At 38.0% G+C, this 13,362-nt stretch overlaps 1 protein-coding gene across 3 annotated transcripts in view; it reads left to right on the top strand.

The window, feature by feature from the left end:
* The window catches only part of CBL (Cbl proto-oncogene), a 91,505-nt gene that overhangs the window by 21,943 nt on the left and 56,200 nt on the right, over positions 1 to 13,362 (top strand). The gene's annotated exons all lie outside the window — the stretch shown is intronic.

Genomic DNA, 13,362 nt, shown 5'->3' on the forward strand with positions numbered 1-13,362 from the left:
ATAATAGGAAAAAAATTAGCCAGTAGTTTGGATAACTGTTTTTTTTTTGTTTTTTTTTTTGCGGTATGTGGGCTTCTCACCGCTGTGGCCTCTCCCTTTGCGGAGCACAGGCTCCGGACGCGCAGGCTCAGCGGCCATGGCTCACGGGCCCAGCCGCTCCGCGGCATGTGGGATCTTCCTGGACCGGGGCACGAACCCGCGTCCCCTACATCGTCAGGCAAACTCTCAACCACTACGCCACCAGGGAAGCCCAGGGGACAGTAATTTCTGAGGGCATTCAGTTAGCATGCCGAGCAGTAACTTAGTAAATGGTATCCTTGTAGCGTTTGACTCTGTTGGCTTAGATTCTGGGAACCTTCAACTCTCACTTAAAATTTTACCCACATGGTTATTCATGTTACCTTTACTGTGACAGATTACTCAGGTTTGGTCCAGAGTATTAGTATCTTCTTCTTAAAAAGGTTTCTGTAACTGAATTCAATCTGTAGGAACCTTTGTAACATCTCATTTATGTGAAAATGAACTTTGTCCATTTTAATTATTTAAATTTCTGACTTTTGTCATTTTGTATTGCTGAATTAAAAAAATGATTTTGGACTTATTACGTACCAAAACTTAAAAATTTTATTTATTATCCACAGTGTACTAGGTTCTAATTCTAGGAGGTGAAAAGGAGAGTTAAGTATTCAATTCTGATGTCATGTGATAAATACTTTAATAGAGATATGTACAAAATACTGTATGAACACAGTTTTACCTAGTGGCATCGGGGAAGGTGACACAGAGGAAGTGTTATTTGAGCTAGATTTTGAAGGGTAAGTAGGAATTTTCTAGGCAGAGAAGTGAAGAAAAGGCCTTTAACACAGTGGCATGAAAATGCAGGCTCTGTTTGTTTAAGGAACGTGAGCGGTCTGGTTTGGCTAGAATTAGGGAAGATAGATAAGCTGGAAATATGGGTTGGAGTCAGATTATAAAGAGCTGTTTTTTGACCTCAAGACTTTCTCCTATAGATAACAGGCTGCCATAGAACAGGTTTTTTGTTTTTTTTTTTAAATAGTGGAATAAAAATTGTAGATTTTTCAGTCTTCTTAGACACACTGAACATTGTTTGACTTTTTTTTTTTTTTTTTTTAATGACACAGTTCGTCACTAAAAGGCAGAATAGTCTACTGGTTAAGAAGAGGAGGGACTCTGAAGCCAACTGCCTTAGTATGAATCTTAACTTTTCCACTTAACTTAGCTGTGTGATTCTTCGGTTTCTCCATCTGTAAAATGAAATAATAGTATTACTTTCCGTGTAGGATTGTTGGGAGTTTAATAAGTAATTAAATGTTCGGTACTTAGAACAGTGATTGGCACATTGCAAGTGATAAGTGGGTTAGCTCTTATTATGTTCATCATCTTCATTATTTTCATTACTATAAGTATAGATTGTTGTATAAGGCTATTTATCATTGGTACTGCCATAACCTAATGAAATGCGTAGACCAATTTGCCCTTACTAAATGGCTTCACACAATGCTTGTAAGTTCTTGTACCTGTTTAACAAAACCTTACTGTCAGTATATCTGTCCATATCAATTTCATTTCCCCTAATATGAAGCTTTTAATCCACTATAGGCTTTGACCATACAACCAGGTTTGTACAAATTATATATAAAGTGAGAATAAATAAATTTGAGGTGAGAATACATTTTTTTTTTCCAGTAAAGGAAAATATATGGCTTTACTGTACCATCTTTGCGATCTGTAGTTTAGTTGTTAGGAGGCTTTTTTTGTATTCAGTTTAAAAAATTGAGATATAATTCATATACTAAAAAATTTACCTTGTAAAGTGTATAATTTAGTGGTTTTTAGTGTGTTCACAAAGTTGTGCAACCATCACTACTATATAATTCTAGAACATTTCTGTCACCCCAAAAAGAAACCCCATGTGCATTAGCAGTCACTCCCCTTTCCCCACTTCTGCTTCCCTCCAGCCTTTGGTGATCACTAATATTTACTTTCCGTCTCTGCGGATTTGCCTGTTCTAGACATTTCATTTAAGTGGAATCATATAACACGTGGCCTTTTTTGTCTGGCTCCTTTCACTTAACATGTCTTCACGTTCATCCATGTTGTAGCATAGAATAGTACTTCTTTCTTTTTTATGGCTAAATAATATTTTATTGTATTGACATTTTGATTATGGACATTTGGGTTGTTTCCACTTTTGACTATTATTAATAATGCTGCTATGAACATTTATGTACAATTTTTTGTGAAGCTCTATGTTTTTAGTTCTATTGGGTATATACCTAGGACTGGAATTACTGAGTCATATGGTAGTTCTATGTTTAACATTTTGAGGAACCACCAAACTGTTTCCACTGCAGCTGCACCATTTTACATTCCCCGAGCAACGTATGGGGGTTCCAACTTCTCACCAATACTTATTATTATTATTATTTTGGTTATAGCCATCTTACTGGGTATGAAGTAGATATCTCTTTGTGGTTTTGATTTTCATTTCCCAAATGAGTAACATAATGAGCAGTCTTTTTACATGTTTATTGTCCATTTGTATATGTTCTTTGGAGAAATGTCTGTTTGAATCCTCTGCTCATTTTTTGAACTGAGTTACTTGTCTTTTTTTTTTTTTTTTTTTTTTTTTTGCGGTACGCGGGCCTCTCACTGTTGTGGCCTCTCCCGCTGCGGAGCACAGGCTCCGGACGCACAGGCTCAGCGGCCATGGCTCACGGGCCCAGCCGCTCCGTGGCATGTGGGATCTTCCCGGACCGGGGCACGAACCCGTGTCCCCTGCATCGGCAGGCGGACTCTCAACCACTGCGCCACCAGGGAAGCCCACTTGTCTTTTTTTAAAATAAATGTATTTATTTTATTTTTGGCTGCTTTGGGTCTTTGTTGCTGTACGCGGGCTTGCTCTAGTTGTGGTGAGTGGGGGCTACTCTTCGTTGCGGTGTGCGAGCTTCTCATTGCAGTGGCTTCTCTTGCCACAGAGCACGGGCTCTAGGTGCGTGGGCTTTAGTAGTTGTGGCTCGCGGGCTCTAGAGCACAGTCTCAGTAGTTGTGGCGCACAGGCTTAGTTGCTCTGCAGCATGTAGGATCTTCTCGGACCAGGGCTCGAACCCGTGTCACCTGCATTGGCAGGAAGATTCTTAACCACTGCGCCACCAGGGGAGTCCTTACTTGTCTTTTTATTGTTGAGTTGTAAGAGTTCTTTATATATTCTGGGTACTAGATTCTTATCAGACACGATTTATAAAACTTTATTCCCATTCTGTGGGTTGTCTTTTCACTTTCCTGATAGTATCATTTGAAGCACAAAAGATTTAAATTTTGATGATGTCCAGTATTTTTTCTGTGGGTACTTGTGCTTTTGATTTCATAGGTAAGAAACCATTGCCTAATCCAAGGTCATGAAGATTACATTTCTGATCATTTTGAGTTAGTTTTTGTTTATGGTATAAGGTAGGGTCCAACTTCATTCTTTTGTTTGTGGTCATCCAGTTTTCCCAGCACCATTTGTTGAAAAGACTATCCTTTCCTTATCAAATGGATTTGGCATCCATGTTGAAAATTAATTGATCGTATGTGTAAAGGTGTATTTCTGGGCTCTCTATTTTATTCCACTGGTCTATATGTCTGTCCTTATGCCAGTACCAAACCATCTTGATTACTGTAGCTTTGTAGTAAAGCTTTGAAATCAGAAAGTGTGAGTCTTCCAACTTTGTCCTTTTTCTAAATTGTTTTTGCTTTTTGAGGTCCCTTGAGATTCTTTTTATTTATTTATTTATTTATTTATTTACTTACTTACTGACTTACTTACTTACTTTTGGCTGTGTTGGGTCTTCGTTTCTGTGCGAGGGCTTTCTCTAGTTGTGGCAAGCGGGGGCCACTCTTCATCGCGGTGCGCGGGCCTCTCACTCTCGCGGCCTCTCTTGTTGTGGAGCACAGGCTCCAGACGCGCAGGCTCAGTAGTTGTGGCTCACGTGCCTAGTTGCTCCGCGGCATGTGGGATCTTCCCAGACCAAGGCTCGAACCCGTGTCCCGTGCATTAGCAGGCAGATTCTCAACCACTGCGCCACCAGGGAAGCCCCCCTTGAGATTCTTAATGAATTTTAGGATTAGCCTGAAAATTACTACCAAAAGGGCAGCTGGAATTCTAATAGGAATTGCAGTGGACCTGTAGATCAATGTGGGGAGTACTGCCATCTTAACAATACTAAGTCTTCCCAATCTATGAACATGGAATGTCTTTCCATTTATTTGGGTCTTCTTTAATTTCTTTTAGCAGCATTTTATTGTTTTCAGTGTATAAGTCTTTTGCCTCTTTGGTTAAATTTATTCCTAAATATTTTATTCTTTCTGATGCTATTACAAATGGAATTGTTTTCTTAATTTCATTTTTGGATTGTTCATTGCTGGTGTGTGGGATGAATATAGTTGAATTTTGTGAAGTTTTGTATTTGACCTTGTATCCTGCAACTTTGCAGAACTCATCTATTGGTTCTAGTAGTAGTTGTTTTTTTAGTGGATTCCCTAGAATATTATGTAAATAAGATCATGTTTGCATGATCTTGAATGATCTCTATATGTATGCAATTGATGATAGTTTTACTTCTTCCTTTCCTTTGTGGATGCTTTTTTTCTTGCCTAATCGCTCTGGCTAGAACCTCATATGTTGAATAGAACCTATGTTGAATAGAAGTAGTGAGAGCAGACATCCTTGTCTTGTTCCTGATGTTAGGAGGAAAGCTTTCAGTCTTTCACCATTGAGTATGATGTTAACTGTGGGATTTTCATAGATGCCCTTTATCAGGTTGAGAAAGTTTCATTTCTTTTTTGCTCAATGTTTTTTATCACAAAAGAATGTTATAGGCCTTTTATGCTTTGTTCCTGCTTTTTCTTCTTGGGAGAGGAAAATTTGTAGACTTGTAGTATTCTAGAAAAAGTGAATATCTTGAGTTGCACTAAGGGCAAGAATGCAGGCAAGCCTCAGGAATAACTGAAACCATGGTTGAAAGTGCTACCAGGACACTGCATTCTCTCAATGCAGATTAAATAATGTCTGAATTGTGGGGAAATCTGCCCTCTGCTACACCCAAGATTTACATCTTACGGGTTTCTTACGGTAGCAGAGCATCTACCTCTTGGTTCCAGTTTTGACTTAGGCTTGGTATAGATCAATTGATTATCTCTGGACCAGTCAACTCTGGAAAGAAAAGCTAAGTGCTGTGATTAGTCCAGCGAGGGCAAGGTGTCATCTCTAAACAAACCTGCTATGGCTTGGGGAACATATCTATTCCCCCAAAGCCATGTACATGAGGGAATTTGTTGCCAGACTGGATGTTGAAGAGCTAATCCCTTAAATATTCTCTAGAAGAGTGTACATAAGTGTATCTATCAGTATATAATATAGTTGCTTCCTGTTTTTGTTTTAGAGAGGATATTAGGTAAATTAACTTCTCAAAAGATATTTGCCCTCATTCTTCTTAGACTTTATAAAAAAATTAATTCAGCAAAACCATAAGCTGCTTTCTTGCCTTTTATCTTTAACTCTCGTTTTTGTGCCTGTTTTCGTTAGAGCGCAGGATGTTATAGTAGAAGCTGAATGGGATTATACAGTGCAGTTAATTTTAAATTGTCATTGTCTTATTGTATCCATTTTGGAAGTAAGATTAAACTTTTCTGTTGTAACTATGTTGTCTCTTTAGAGGTAGTTATAAACTGAAATTGTCAAAATTTGGTTTTGTTGTATTCAGCCAGGAATAATTCAGAAATAACTAAAAGCTTATGTGCTAACCATTCATTAAAGAAAAAATAGTAGTGAGTATTTTCTCTGTGGTAGGCACTGCTCTAAGAACAGTGATAGAGCAGTAAACAGCTCTCATGATGCTTATAACCTTATGTTCTCTCGTTTTCTAGCTAGTTTCCAAGCTATAACCACTGAACTAGTATTCTTTTGGTTTCCAGATTATCCTCCAGTGGAAGAGTGGTGATTCACAAGCTAACAGCAGTATTTGTACTGCTATAGTTTTTCCCTAGCACCCTGAAAATAGGTTTCAACAAGTGTGCCAAATCCTATTGGTAGAGAATGGTGGCTTAGAACTTTTTGTTGAGGAGTTTGGGCTTGGTGAGAAAAGATTCCCACTTACATTAGGAATGCCTTTCTTACAACTGGGAAAGGGGCAGCACCATGCTCCTGTATCTTTTTGGTTCAGGAGAGAGATGATGATGGCTTGAAACAAAGTGGTGGTAGTAGAGATGGAAAGAAATGGACAGAACTTGCTGTGTTTTAAAGCTAGCATAACATGATTTGCTAATGGATTGGATAGGTTTCTGGTTTGAGCCAGTGTATAGATGGTGTAATGGGAAGCCATGGAAAGGTATAAAACCAGGGGAAAGTCATGATCTGATTTTTCTTCTACAGTGGCTGTTGTGTGGGAAATGGATTAGGCTTGTGGAAGTAACAATGAAGGAAGTAGAGGGATAGGTTAAAAGGTTACTGCTGTATACCAGATAAGAGATGAGATAGTGTAGACTAAGGATGAAAAAGTTGAAAGGAAGAAAAATGGACCAATAAGAGGTGGACTGGAGCTAGACTCAATAAGAATTGCTGGTGGATTAGACAAGAGAAGGGTGAGAAAAGATGACAGGGAAGAATCAAGGATGTAGGTTTGTGGTCATTAACTCTGCCCATTGGTGGCGGCAGTTACTAAAATACAGAATTCAGAGTACAAATGTGGGGAGAAGTACATTGAGAGAGGGGAATTAAGAGTTCCATTTCGGACAGCTTTAAGTTTGAGATATTCTCATGGGCCATCTAAGGTGATATGTCAAGCAGGCAATTGGTTGGCTATATTAGAGTTTGGAGTTCAGAAGGAGAGGTCTGGAATAGAGATAGAAATTTTGTGATGTTCAAGAACAGTATTTAAAGCCATGAGAGTGGGCAAAATCATCTGGCGGGGGAGAGAAGTCAGCACAGGAGATTTAAAAGGAGACACAACAAAGGAAGAAAGGAGAGAATAGATTAAAGTAGTAGGCAAGGAATAAAAAAACAAAAACAAAAGATTCTCTCTAAAAGGGGAACCCTCCTGTACTGTTGGTGGAAATGTAAGTCGGTGCAGCCAATATGGAAAACAGTATGGAGGTTCCTCAAAAAAGCTAAAAATAGAGTTGCCATATGATAATAGCAATCCAACTCCTGGGCATATATCTGGACAAAACTGTAATTCAAAAAGATACATGCACTCCGTTCATAGCAGCACTATTCACAAAAGCCAAGACATTGGAAGCAACCTAAATGTCCACTGACAGATGAATGGATAAAGAAGATGTGGTGTGTGTGTGTGTGTATGTATATACAATTGAATAGTACTCAGCCATAAAAAAAGAATGAAATAATGCCATTTGCAGCAACATGGATGGACCTAGAGATAATCATACTAAGTGAAGTAAGTCAGACAAAGACAAATATCATATGATATCACTGATACGCGGAATCTAAAAAAATGATACAAATGAAATTATTTACAAAACAGAAACAGATTCACAGACTTAAAGAACATACCTGTGGTTGCCAAAGGGAAGGGGGGTAGAGGAGGGATGGAGTGGGAGTTTGGGATTAGCAGATGCAAACTAGTATATGTAGAATGGATAAACAACAAGGTCCTACTGTATAACACAGGGAACTATATTCAATATCCTGTGATAAACCATAATGGAAAAGAATATAAAAAAGAATGGGTCTTCCCTGGTGGTGCAGTGGTTGAGAGTCCGCCTAACAATGCAGGGGACACGGGTTCGTGCCCCGGTCCGGGAAGATCCCACATGCCGCGGAGCGGCTGGGCCCATGAGCCATGGCCGCTGAGCCTGCGTGTCCGGAGCCTGTGCTCCGCAACGGGAGAGGCCACAACAGTGAGAGGCCCACGTACCGCAAAAAAAAAAAAAAAAAAAAGGAATGTATGTATATGTATAACTGAATCTCTTTGCTGTACAGCAGAAATTAACACAACATTGTAAATCAACTACACTTCAATTTTTAAAAAAGGAAAGAAAAATAAATAAGTATCCTCCCTTCCCCCCTCCAAATTCTGTCTAAATAGAAAATTAGCAAAGGAAATAAATAATCCATGAAATAAGAAGCATAAAAGACCAAATATGAATGTTAAAGAACAGTCCAATTTGTTAGTCATAAAGTAATTTTCTTTTGACCTGCAAAATTGGCAAAAAAAAGGGAAAAATCAAACACAACAAAGGGAAAAATCTACTTATAATTAGTGTTTAAAAGGAGGGTATAGGAATGTGAGTACTCTCATACCTGGTTGTGGTAGAATGAAACTGGTTTAGCCTTTCTGTCTGGAGGGTGATTTATATAGAAAGATTTAAAATTTTGCTCAATAGTTCCACTTTTAGAAATTTATCAGAAAGAACAGAAAAGGGATTTGGGTTAAAATACAATTACAAAGCCATTCATTTAGATGCTGTATATGAAAGGCAAAACCTAGAAACAACCTAAATGTCCAACGTAAGATGAATTACATAAACAAGAGAAGATATGGTGTACAATGTAGACACTAAAAATTTTTTGTCGATAAAGATTAACAATAGGGCTTCCCTGGTGGCGCAGTGGTTGAGAGTCCTCCTGCTGATGCAGGGGACACGGGTTTGTGCCCCAGTCCGGGAGGATCCTACATGCCGCCGAGCGTCTGGGCCCGTGAGCCATGGCCGCTGAGCCTGTGTGTCTGGAGACTGTGCTCCGCAACGGGATAGGCCACAACAGTGAGAGGCCCGCGTACCGCAAAAAAAAAAAAAAAGATTAATGATAGGCAAACAATGTATTAAAGAAATAGGTGAAGGTGTCAAAAGGTACAAATTTCTAGTTATAAGATGAATAAGTCCTGGGGATATAATGTACAGCATGATGACTATAATATTCCTATAAAGGAGAAGAGACCACAGAATTGTATGTATAACTAATAAGATCTCATTTTTGTAAAAAGTAAGAAATATAATAAATATAAATATATATTTATATATAATAATATATTTATTATATAATAAAAACCTGGAAGGAATGATACCAAAATATCAACAGTACTTATTTCTAGTTACTGGAATTAGAGGTAATTTAAATTTTCTTTCTGTTTTTATATTTTCTAAATTTTCTATAATTAATATATAATCAACCAAATTATTTTTTAAATGAAGAAAAAGATGTGATACTTCTTAGGTGACAGCTTGGATTCACAAGGACAATCCTGGAAAACTTCCCATTTCTTGTAGTAACATGATTGGTAGATTCAGTTGAGTTCAGTGAACCTAGTTGGACAAAGTTCTAAGTTCCCAGCTTAAGAGGCTAAAAAACTGGGCTAAAATGGAGAAGGTGACGTTTCATGACGGTGAAGAAGTCACATTTAGTTCTCAAAACCATCCTGTACAACTCTAATATGACAGTGCTTGCAGACCAGTCAATCATAAGTTACTATGGTTTGTTAATATGTGATAATAAGATCTTAAGAAATTCTAATGTAGGGGTTGGCTGAAATTCTAATATAGGGGTTGGCTGAATAAGTGCCTAAAGTACTGTTTGTTTGCTTTAAACCAAATATATACTTGCTGTGTAGAGCTTTTGTTAATTAATACAGTTTTTTCCTCAAGTTTTTTGGTTTCAGGACCCCTTTACACTCTGTAAATCGAGGACCTCAAAGAACTTTCATGTATGTGGGTTATATCTATCAATATTTACTATATTCAGTATTAAAACTGAGAAATTGAAAAATATTTAAATATTTAAAATAACTGTTAACATTTAATAATAACAGTAACAAGCCCATTACATGTTGACATAAAAACTTTTTTTTTTTTTTTTTTTTTTTTCGGTACGCGGGCCTCTCACTGTTGCGGCCTCTCCCGTTGCGGAGCACAGGCTCCGGACACGCAGGCTCAGCGGCCATGGCTCATGGGCCCAGCCACTCCGTGGCATGTGGGATCCTCCTGGACCGGGGCACGAGCCCACGTCCCCTGAATCGACAGGTGGACTCTTAACCACTGCACCACCAGGGAAGCCCTAAAAACATTTTTTTTAACGTGAAGACATTTTAATGGAAAAAATTTTTTTTCAATTCTTTTTTTTTTTTCCTTTTGGCCATGCCCCACAGCTTGCAGGATCTTAGCTGCCCTAGGAGGGACTGAACCTGGGCCACGGCAGTGAAAGCCTGGAACCCTAACCACTAGGCTACTAGGGAACTCCCTAGAAAATATTTTTAAAAATAAGTAGTTTTACATTTTTGCAAATCTCTTAAACTGCCTCAACGAACATTTTATACCTTGTTACATTAACATTCATTGGTCTATCTTTCATTTGGAATGAATCTTTTACACATGCACGATTTTGTAGCATCATACCTTGGTCGCTTGGAAAATATTGGTTCACTAGGTTATGTAGATTTTCAAGTGTTGACACATTGTACAATCACATTCATTAATTAAATATCATTAGAAAAGTTTTATTTGGAAACTGTTAAGCTCATAGTGGAGGATAGGCTTTTTTTTAAATTCTGATTTTTGCTTAAAAGCTTGAGTTTTATCATTGACAACAAAAACTATCAGTTGTTTTCCTTGAGGTGACAGGTCACTTTGTTTCTTTTGGAGAAACTGTCTGCCAAATACTGGAGTCTGAGTAACCATTCTTTGTCTATTAGTCATTCTTTTAAGTAGAAATGGTATTCCATGCCATGTATGAAAATCCCACAGCTAACATTATACTCAGTGGTGAAAGACTGAAAGCTTTCCACCTAACATCAGAAATAAGACAAGGGTGTCTGCTCTCACCACTTCTATTCAGCATAGCTTCTATTCAACATATGAGGTTCTATCCAGAGCGATTAGGCAAGAAAAAGAAGTAAAAAGCACCCACGAGGAAAAGGAAGAAGTAAAACTATCTCTATTTGTACATGACATAATCTTGTTTGTAGAAAATCCTAAGGAATCCACTAAAAAAAACACTACTACTAGAACCAATAGATGAGTTCTGTAAAGTTGCAGGATACAAGGTCAAATGCAAAACTTTACAAAACTCAATTGTATTCTTTCTACACACCAGCAGTGAACAATCCAAAAATGAAATTAAGAAAACAATTCCATTTATAATAGCATCAAAAAGAATAAAATATTTAGGAATAAATTTAACCAAAGAGGCAGAAGACTTGTACGCTGAAAACAATAAAATGCTGCTGAAAGAAGTTAAAAAAGAACCAAATAAATGGAAAGATATTCCATGTCATAGATTGGGAAGATTGAGTATTGTTAAGATGGCAGTACTCCCCACGTTGATCTAGCGGTCCAGTGCAATTCCTGTTAGAATTCTAGCTACCCTTTTGGTAGAAATTGACAGGCTAATCTTAAAATTCATTAAGAGTCTCAGTGGGACTTCCCTGGTGGCACAGTGGTTAAGAATCTGCCTGCCAATGCAGGGGACATGGGTTCGATCCCTGGTCCAGGAAGATCCCACATGCTGCGGAGCAACTAAGCCCGCGTGCCGCAACTACTGAGCCTGCTCTCTAGAGCCCGCGAGCCACAACTACTGAGCCCATGTGCCACAACTACTGAAGCCCACGCGCCTAGAGCCTGTGCTCCACAACAAGAGAAGCCACCGCAATGAGAAGCCCATGCGCTGCAACGAAGAGTAGCCCCCACTTGCCGCAACTAGAGAAAGGCTACACGCAGCAACAAAGACCCAATGCAGCCAAAAAAATAAAATCTCAAGGGACCTCAAAAAAAAACAAAACGATTTAGAAAAACGACAGAATTGGAAGACTCACACTTCCTGATTTCAAAGCTTTACTACAAAGCTACGGTAATCAAGATGGTGTGGTACCGGCATTAAGGACAGACATATAGACCAATGGAATAAAATAGCCCAGAAATACACCTTCACACATATGGTCAATTAATTTTCAACAGGGATGCCAAGTCTTTTCAACAAATTGTGCTGGGAAAACTGGATAACCACAATCAAAAGGATGAAGTTGGACTTACATACAAAAATTAAGTTTAAGTGATCAAAGACCTAAATTTAAGAGCTAAATAAAAACCCTTAGAAAATCTTCATGATCTTGGATTGGGCAATGATTTCTTGAGTTATGACACCAAAAGCATAGACAATAAAAGAAAAAACTGATCAGTTGAACTTCATCAAAATTTAAAACTTTATCCATCAAAGGACACTAACAAGAGAGTGAAAAGACAACCCACAAATTGGGAGAAAATTTTTGCAAAACATATATTTGGTAAGGGATTTAAATCCAGAGTATGTAAAGAACTCTAACAACTCAACAGAAAAACACACACACACAAAAACCCAATTCAAAAACGAGCAGAAGATTTGAATAGACACTTCTTCCAAGAAGTTATACAGTTGGCCAATAAGTGCATGAAACAAAGCTCAACGTCATCAGGGAAATGCAAATCAAAACCAAGAGATACCACTTCACACCCATTAGAATGTCTATTATGAAAAAAGAGAGACTGACAAAAGTTGGCGAAGAGACATTGGAACCCTCATCCTTTGCTAGTGGAGATGTAAAATAGTGCAACCACTGTTTAAAAAGTTTAGTGGTTCCTCAAAAAGTTGAAGATGGAATTACCATATGATCCAGTGATTCTTCTAGGTATTTACCCCCAAAGAATCAAAAGTGGGGACTTGAACAGATATTTGTACACCCGTGTTCATAGCAGCATTTTATGGTAGCCAAAAGGTAGGAGCAACCCAAGTGTCCCTCAGTAGATGAATGGACAAGCAATGTGTGATGTACACATACAATGGAATATTATCCAGCTATAAAAAGAAATGAAGTTCTGATACATGCTACAACATGGCTGAACCTTAAAAACATTGTGCTAAGTGAAATAAATCAGACACAGAGACAAATATTGTATGATTACACTTATATGAGGTATCTAGGCAAATTCATAGAGACAGAAAGTTAGAAATGAGGTTACCAGGAGGCTGGGTCGAGAGAGAGTAGGTAGTTACTGCTAACATTTCTGTTTGGAATGATGAAAAATTCTGGACATGGATAGATGTGATGATTATACAACGTGTGGATGTACTTAATGCTACTCAATTGTACACTAAAATATGGTTTACAGAAAAAAGTATTCCACCAAAGAGCGACTACTTCAACTATTTAAACATTGCACATGTAAATCAACTATGCACATGTAAATCAACTATGCTCCAATAAAAAAATTTTTTAAAAACAACAACAAAAAAGACATTGTACAAATGCGTTTCCTGAGGACAACTGTTATTACAACAGGAGTGCTTTTCTTTTTTTTTTGAATTTTCCATCTGAC

This window comes from Mesoplodon mirus, assembly GCF_964341445.2.
Source record: "Mesoplodon mirus genome assembly, chromosome: 7".
Taxonomy (NCBI): Eukaryota; Metazoa; Chordata; class Mammalia; order Artiodactyla; family Ziphiidae; genus Mesoplodon; species Mesoplodon mirus.